The sequence below is a fragment of the Onychostoma macrolepis genome, chromosome 06 (assembly GCF_012432095.1).
Source record: "Onychostoma macrolepis isolate SWU-2019 chromosome 06, ASM1243209v1, whole genome shotgun sequence".
NCBI lineage: Eukaryota > Metazoa > Chordata > Actinopteri > Cypriniformes > Cyprinidae > Onychostoma > Onychostoma macrolepis.
Window position 1 is genome coordinate 33899656 of NC_081160.1, and position 7618 is coordinate 33907273.

Below are 7618 nucleotides of genomic sequence, written 5' to 3' on the forward strand. Positions count from 1 at the left end.
CATCTTGCACATGATCAAGTGAATGTATGAATGAATGAATGAATGAGGCAATGAAGTGTTTTAGTGTTTCTGAATGCACTCCACTGACCATGAAGTACGGATTTATTTGAAGCACACTCACTCACTGCTTTGCAATTCTCTACTACAGTAGTTCTTACAGTCAACAACCCAACTGAATATTGGGCTGCACCAATTCATGAAGTAAATTCCAGGCGTATACCCAGATGATGCATAGAGATGAGAGAGAGGCTAGAAAATTTGTCTTTATGCACACAGTCTGCATGGACCCCGCTGATGACAAAATATTTTGTAATGCGCACAGAACAATGTGGCAAAGGGACAGATGAGGCTTACATTTGACTGAGCGCTAAGCCTGAAACTGAGTAATCTGTATTGTTGCCACCTAAATGGTGCTTTGATCAAGTGGACAAAAGGAGAAAACTAATCTTGGTTTGAGGAGAAACAGGCCTGGCCACAGCAGACAGCTCTGGATGGATGTGAGGAGGATGTGTTTTGGCTGCAGCTCTGCTGTGGATGGAGAGAGAGAGAGAGAGAGACGCTGTGTTCTGTGTAGTGCTGTCAATGTGCAGTGCATTCCAGCGCGTTCCTGCTGCAAGATCAGCCTTACATGGTACACTGGACTGTGCTTCATGTAATTCTAACCTGTAATGGCTCAGAGTCTGGGAAATTAAATAAGAGGAATCCACACACTATTCAACTATTTCCTTTTTTTCTCCAAAATAAAATGCTATATACATATATATTTATATATATCGTGAAATGACGGTCGCCTCATGTCTCGACCCCAGTCAGACACACCTGAAGCTAATCAAGGTGTTCAGGGCTACTTGTCAGTCACCTGCAGGTGTCCCGGAGCAGGTTGGAACTGAAGTCTGCAGGAAGGTAGCTCTATCTCAGGGTGGGAGATCCCTGTACTAGATGGTTGAGTACTTAGTGCATAGGGTAAGTGCATAGTCTATGGTACATCTTATGGGACAGTCTTTTTAGTTTTTTGTCAGCCATATTTATCTTCCCAGGTGAAAAACAAGTGTACTTCCATAATGTACTTAAAGTGCTCTATTTTTGTGCACTAATTTTGTACTTAATGTCAGTGGCAAGCGGTGACTTTTTTTTTAACCGGGTATGCTGAGTGCTAAGATTAAAGGGATAGTTCACCCAAAAATGAAAATTCTGTCATCATTTACTCACCCTCAAGTAGTTCCAAACCTGTATGAATGTCTTTGTTCTGCTGAACACAAAGGAAGATATTCTGAAGAATGTGGGAAATGGAGCAGTTCTGGGGCACCGTTGACTTCCATAGTATTTTTTTTTCCTACTATGGATGTCAATGGTGCCCCAAAACAGCCTGGTTACAAACTTTCTTCAAAATATCTTATTTTGTGTTCGGCAGAACAAGGAAATTCATACAGGTTTGGAACTACTTGAGGGTGAGTAAATGATGACAGAATTTTCATTTTTGGGTGAACTATCCCTTTAAGACCCCCATTTAAAAGTAACATTCCTACCTTAGGCTATTTGTTAATGAAATTCATCTCCAATCCTTCTTCTATCGTTTCAGGTTTATCCATAGTTACTCGAATGCAGCATGCTAGAAAACAGCTGATTTTCCAAGTAAAAACCGCCAAATAACGTCCACTCGTAGTTACGTTATGATACGTAATATTCAGAGCATGGGGAGATGGGGAATTCCCCCGGTCTATAAGTCTGTGCATCAACTGAATTATTATTATTTATTTATTTTTATTCCCAGTGAATAGAAGTTAAAACTACCACCCGGATGACAATAACAGACCATGCAAAATCTCCCCCCAAAAATAAAATAAAATAAATAAATGATAAAAAATAATAATATCTTTAAAATATTGCCAAATAACGTTGCAAAAACAACAATAAAATCACAGAATGACTTTAACTGTAAGCAACACAAGTATACGGAAAACAAAGGTATTGTTATTATTTCAAATTTTATATACATTTTTATAAACTTTTTTTTTTTCCTTAGTCATGTTGACAATAACGTCTTCAATATTGTCTATGACCAGATATGTTTTTAGTGGACTTTCAAAATTTGCTTTGCTTGAGAAAGCATGAAAATATAGTTATGATGGGTTTTTTTTGCTTTTGTTTTTTTTTCATATGATTTCGTTGGGTTAATTTTGCATCAAATACAATGTAATTTTCGCCAATCGAGATCTGGCAGCAACAGCGCATTTTTCCACTTGGGTGATCGCTTCGCGGACAGCTTACCTCTTGCATGAAATCAGCCATCTACCAGCAAAACACTGAGAACGCGCTACAATCCTGACGAGTCATAGCAACAGAGCGGAGGCGCCAAAGCTGCGGAGAATCCTCTTACCCGGAAGCTTCCGTCACTGACGTAGATTTACAGAAAATTACCACTGTTTTTCATAAATAATTTTACGTACTTATTCCCAATGCTTTATTAAGCTTTAAGTCACATCTCAAATGATAAGGTATCAACTTATAATCATATTTATATTAATTAGCCCGTGAACTCATTCTCTCAGACGGCCTGGGTATGCGGCGCATTCGCAGCTTATATGGACGGAACACCACTGCTTAATATACTAAAAATAATTCTTTAGTACTTCTTAAGATACAGTATCTCACAGAAGTGAGTACACTCCTCACATTTTTATTATATCTTTTCATGGGACAACACTGAAGAAATGACCCTTTGCTACAATGTAAAATAGTGAGTGTACAGCTTGCATAACAGTGTAAATTTGCTGTCCCCTCAAAATAACTCAACACACAGCCATTAACGTCTAAACCGCTGGCCACAAAAGTGAGTACACCCTTAAGTGAAAATGTCCAAATTGGGCCCAAAGTGTCAATATTTTGTGTGGCCACCATTATTTTCCAGCACTGCCTTAACCCTCTTGGGCATGGAGTTCACCAGAGCTTCACAGGTTGCCACTGCAGTCCTCTTCCACTCGACATCACAGAGCTGGTGGATGTTAGAGACCTTGCGCTCCTCCACCTTCCGTTTGAGGATGCCCCACAGATGCTCAATAGGGTTTAGGTCTGGAGACATGCTTGGCCAGTCCATCACCTTTACCCTCAGCTTCTTTAGCAAGTGTTTGGGGTCGTTATCATGTTGGAATACTGCCCTGCGGCCCAGTCTCCAAAGGGAGGGGATCATGCTCTGCTTCAGTATGTCACAGTACATGTTGGCATTCATGGTTCCCTCAATGAACTGTAGCTCCCCAGTGCCGGCAGCACTCATGCAGCCCCAGACCATGACACTCCCACCACCATGCTTGACTGTAGGCAAGACACACTTGTCTTTGTACTCCTCACCTGGTTGCCGCGACACACGCTTGACACCATCTGAACCAAATAAGTTTATCTTGGTCTCATCAGACCACAGGACATGGTTCCAGTAATCCATGTCCTTAGTCTGCTTGTCTTCAGCAAACAGTTTGCGGGCTTTCTTGTGCATCATCTTTAGAAGAGGCTTCCTTCTGGGACGACAGCCATGCAGACCAATTTGATGCAGTGTGCGACGTATGGTATGAGCACTGACAGTCAAGTCAAGTCACCTTTATTTATATAGCGCTTTTAACAATACAGATTGTGTCAAAGCACTTAACAGTATCAAATTGGAGGATAGTGTGTCAGTAATGTATAATGATAAGATTAAACACTCAATTTTCAGTGAAAGGCATTTCATTATTGAATTCAGAGATGTCATTGTCTAGCTCAGTTTAGTTTAAATAGTATCTGTGCAACCAAATCGACGATAATCGCTAGAAATGAAGTGTCCCGAACTGAGCAAGCCAGAGGCGACAGCGGCAAGGAACCAAAACTCCCTCTGTGACAGAATGGAGAAAAAAACCTTGGGAGAAACCAGGCTCAGTCGGGGGCCAGTTCTCCTCTGACCAGACGAAACCCGCAGTTCAATTCCAACCGTAGCCATGTCAGATTGTGTAAAGGGCTTATCTGATTCCCGTGGTCTCGTCCGGATGGAGCATTTTAATTTATAATTTAATGTATTTGTTATATTAGTGTTTTATTCATTATTTGAAGTTTTTCATTTATATGATTTATTCATTTGCTATAATTGTAATGTATAGTTTAATGCATTTATTGTTTTTCTGTGTATTTTTATAATATATATTTGTTTGTTTATTATAATTTAAATTTATGTCTCAGGGGCATCGTCGCTGACGATCAGGGCTGCAGACATCATCTCTTGATGCTGATCCACCATCTGATTGGATACGGACTGAGAAACAGAATAAAAAAGAAACAGACAAATATTAGCGTAGATGCCATTCTTCTTACGATGTAACGAGTACATTGTGTGTTATGGGAAGTGTTCCCGGTTCCGGTTGATCTAATTAATGCAGCCTAACAATCCTTTAACGGATTTGAATAATAGAAGCGTATTAGTGTGTTATGTGTACACCAGGATAAAGAGATGTGTCTTTAATCTAGATTTAAACTGACAGAGTGTGTCTGCCTCCCAAACAGTGTTAGGTAGATTGTTCCAGAGTTTGGGAGCTAAATAGGAATAGGATCTGCCACCGCAGTTGATTTTGATATTCTAGGTATTATCAAAAGGCCAGAATTTTGAGAACGCAGCGGACGTGGAGGACTATAATGTGATAAGAGCTCGCTCAAGTACTGAGGAGCTAAACCATTCAGGGCTTTATAAGTAATTAACAAGATTTTAAAATCTATCCAATGTTTGATAGGGAGCCAGTGCAGTGTTGACAGAACTGGGCTAATATGGTCATATTCCTGGTTCTAGTAAGGACTCTAGCTGTTGCACTCCAAATGTAGTTTGTTGGCCAAGCGTGCAGAACAACCACCCAATAAAGCATTACAATAGTCTAACCTTGAAGTCATAAATGCATGAATTAGTATTTCTGCATTTGATGTTGAGAGCATAGGTCGCAATTTAGATATGTTTTAGAGATGGAAAAACGCAGTTTTACAGATGCTACAAACATGGCTTTCAAATGAAAGATTGCTATCAAACAGCACACCTAGGTTCCCAACTGATGAAAAAGAATTGACAGAGCAGCCGTCAAGTGTTAGATAGTGTTCTAGGTTATTACATGTGGGGTTTTTAGGTCCGATAATTAAGACCTCTGTTTTTTCAGAATTTAGCAGTAAGAAATTACTCGTCATCCAGTTTTTTATATCGACTATGCATTCCGTTAGTTTCTCAATTTGGTGTGTTTCACTGGGCCGCAAAGAAATATAGAGCTGAGTATCATCAGCATAACAGTGAAAGCTAACACCATGTCTCCTGATAATATCTCCCAAGGGTAACATGTAAAGCGTGAAAAGTAACGGCCCTAGTACTGAGCCTTGAGGTACTCCATACTGCACTTGTGATCGATATGATACCTCTTCATTCACTGCTACGAACTGATGGCGGTCAGATAAGTACGATTTGAACCATGCTAAGGCACTTCCACTAATGCTAACAAAGTTTTCTAGTCTATTCAAAAGAATGTTGTGGTCGATTGTGTCGAATGCAGCGCTGAGATCCAGTAGAACTAATGAAGAGATACAACCACGATCAGATGATAGACGCAGGTCATTTGTAACTCTAATGAGAGCAGTCTCAGTACTATGATACAGTCTAAATCCCAACTGGAATTCCTCACAGATACCATTTTTCTCTAAGAAGGAATATAATTGTGAGGATACTACCTTTTCTAGTATCTTTGACAGAAAAGGCAGATTTGAGATTGGTCTGTAATTAACTACAGGTGCATCTCAATAAATTAGAATGTCTTGGAAAAGTTCATTTATTTCAGTTATTCAACTCAAATTGTGAAACTCGTGTATTAAATAAATTCAATGCACACAGACTGAAGTAGTTTAAGTCTTTGGTTCTTTTAATTGTGATGATTTTGGCTCACATTTAACAAAAACCCACCAATTCACTATCTCAACAAATTAGAATATGGTGACATGCCAATCAGCTAATCAACTCAAAACACCTGTAAAGGTTTCCTGAGCCTTCAAAATGGTCTCTCAGTTTGGTTCACTAGGCTACACAATCATGGGGAAGACTGCTGATCTGACAGTTGTCCAGAAGACAATCATTGACACCCTTCACAAGGAGGGTAAGCCACAAACATTCATTGCCAAAGAAGCTGGCTGTTCACAGAGTGCTGTATCCAAGCATGTTAACCCTTTAAAACCTAAGGGTAAAATAGGTCATTTTCACACATTTTGTTTATTTGACTGTAAAATTCTAACAGAATGTGCTATTTTCAAGTGCAAGGTGTCATTATTTTCAGAAAACAAATGGCTTTCAAAAAAGTACAGTTTTTGACCATTCATCTTGTGTTTTGAGTTTGTAAACATAATTTAAATAGACAAAAATAAAAAAAAAGGAATATTTTTTTTATTTAGAAAAAAAAGAGAAAAATCATGATCGAAATAATCCAACACTTCTTACTTCAAAATTCAACTATAATACATATATACAAGTATTTTTGGGACACTGGGTTGCACAGTTTTCATTCAGGAGGCTTTTTTGTTCATACACGCACACATTTACACATGCATGTACATGCATACACCCATTCATTTACATGCGCGGACTCATTATAGCGACGCACACACCACATGTGAAAAAGTCTCACTCAGCCTGCTCCCAAAGTTTCATCAAAAATCATCCTAATCGACTCTTATGCTGTTTACTCCTCCTTGACCATGTTTTTGTTCATTTTGTTTATTATTTGTTCATTTGTTTATGCAATCCAAAACTCCGCGCTCCTTATCTCTCTATTCAAATTCTCCCTTCCCGCTCTCCCTGAAATCTGCCGTCATTTGTTGACGGAGCGCAAGAAATGACCGTAATAAGCCATATATTGCCGAAAAGCGCATGTTGTCTGTTGTCAGGAGCAATTTGAATTATTTTGATAGTGCAAACGGTAGAAGAGTTATGGTAACATGAATACAGCTTGGTCTGATGTGTCGGCGCCGACACAGCCGGTTTAAAAGGGTTAACAGAAAGTTGAGTGGAAGGAAAAAGTGTGGAAGAAAAAGATGCACAACCAACCGAGAGAACCGGAGCCTTATGAGGATTGTCACGCAAAATCGATTCAAGAATTTGGGTGTACTTCACAAGGAATGGACTGAGGCTGGGGTCAAGGCATCAAGAGCCACCACACACAGACGTGTCGAGGAATTTGGCTACAGTTGTCGTATTCCTCTTGTTAAGCCACTCCTGAACCACAGACAACTTCAGAGGCATCTTACCTGGGCTAAGCAGAAGAAGAACTGGACTGTTGCCCAGTGGTCCAAAGTCCTCTTTTCAGATGAGAGCAAGTTTTGTATTTCATTTGGAACCAAGGTCCTAGAGTCTGGAGGAAGGGTGGAGAAGCTCATAGCCCAAGTTGCTTGAAGTCCAGTGTTAAGTTTCCACAGTCTGTGATGATCTGGGGAGCAGGATTTGGCACCTGCCCACACTGCCAAAAGCACCAAAAGTTGGTTAAATGACCATGGTGTTGGTGTGCTTGACTGGCCAGCAAACTCACCAGACCTGAACCCCAGAGAGAATCTATGGGGTATTGTCAAGAGGAAAATGAGAAACAAGAAA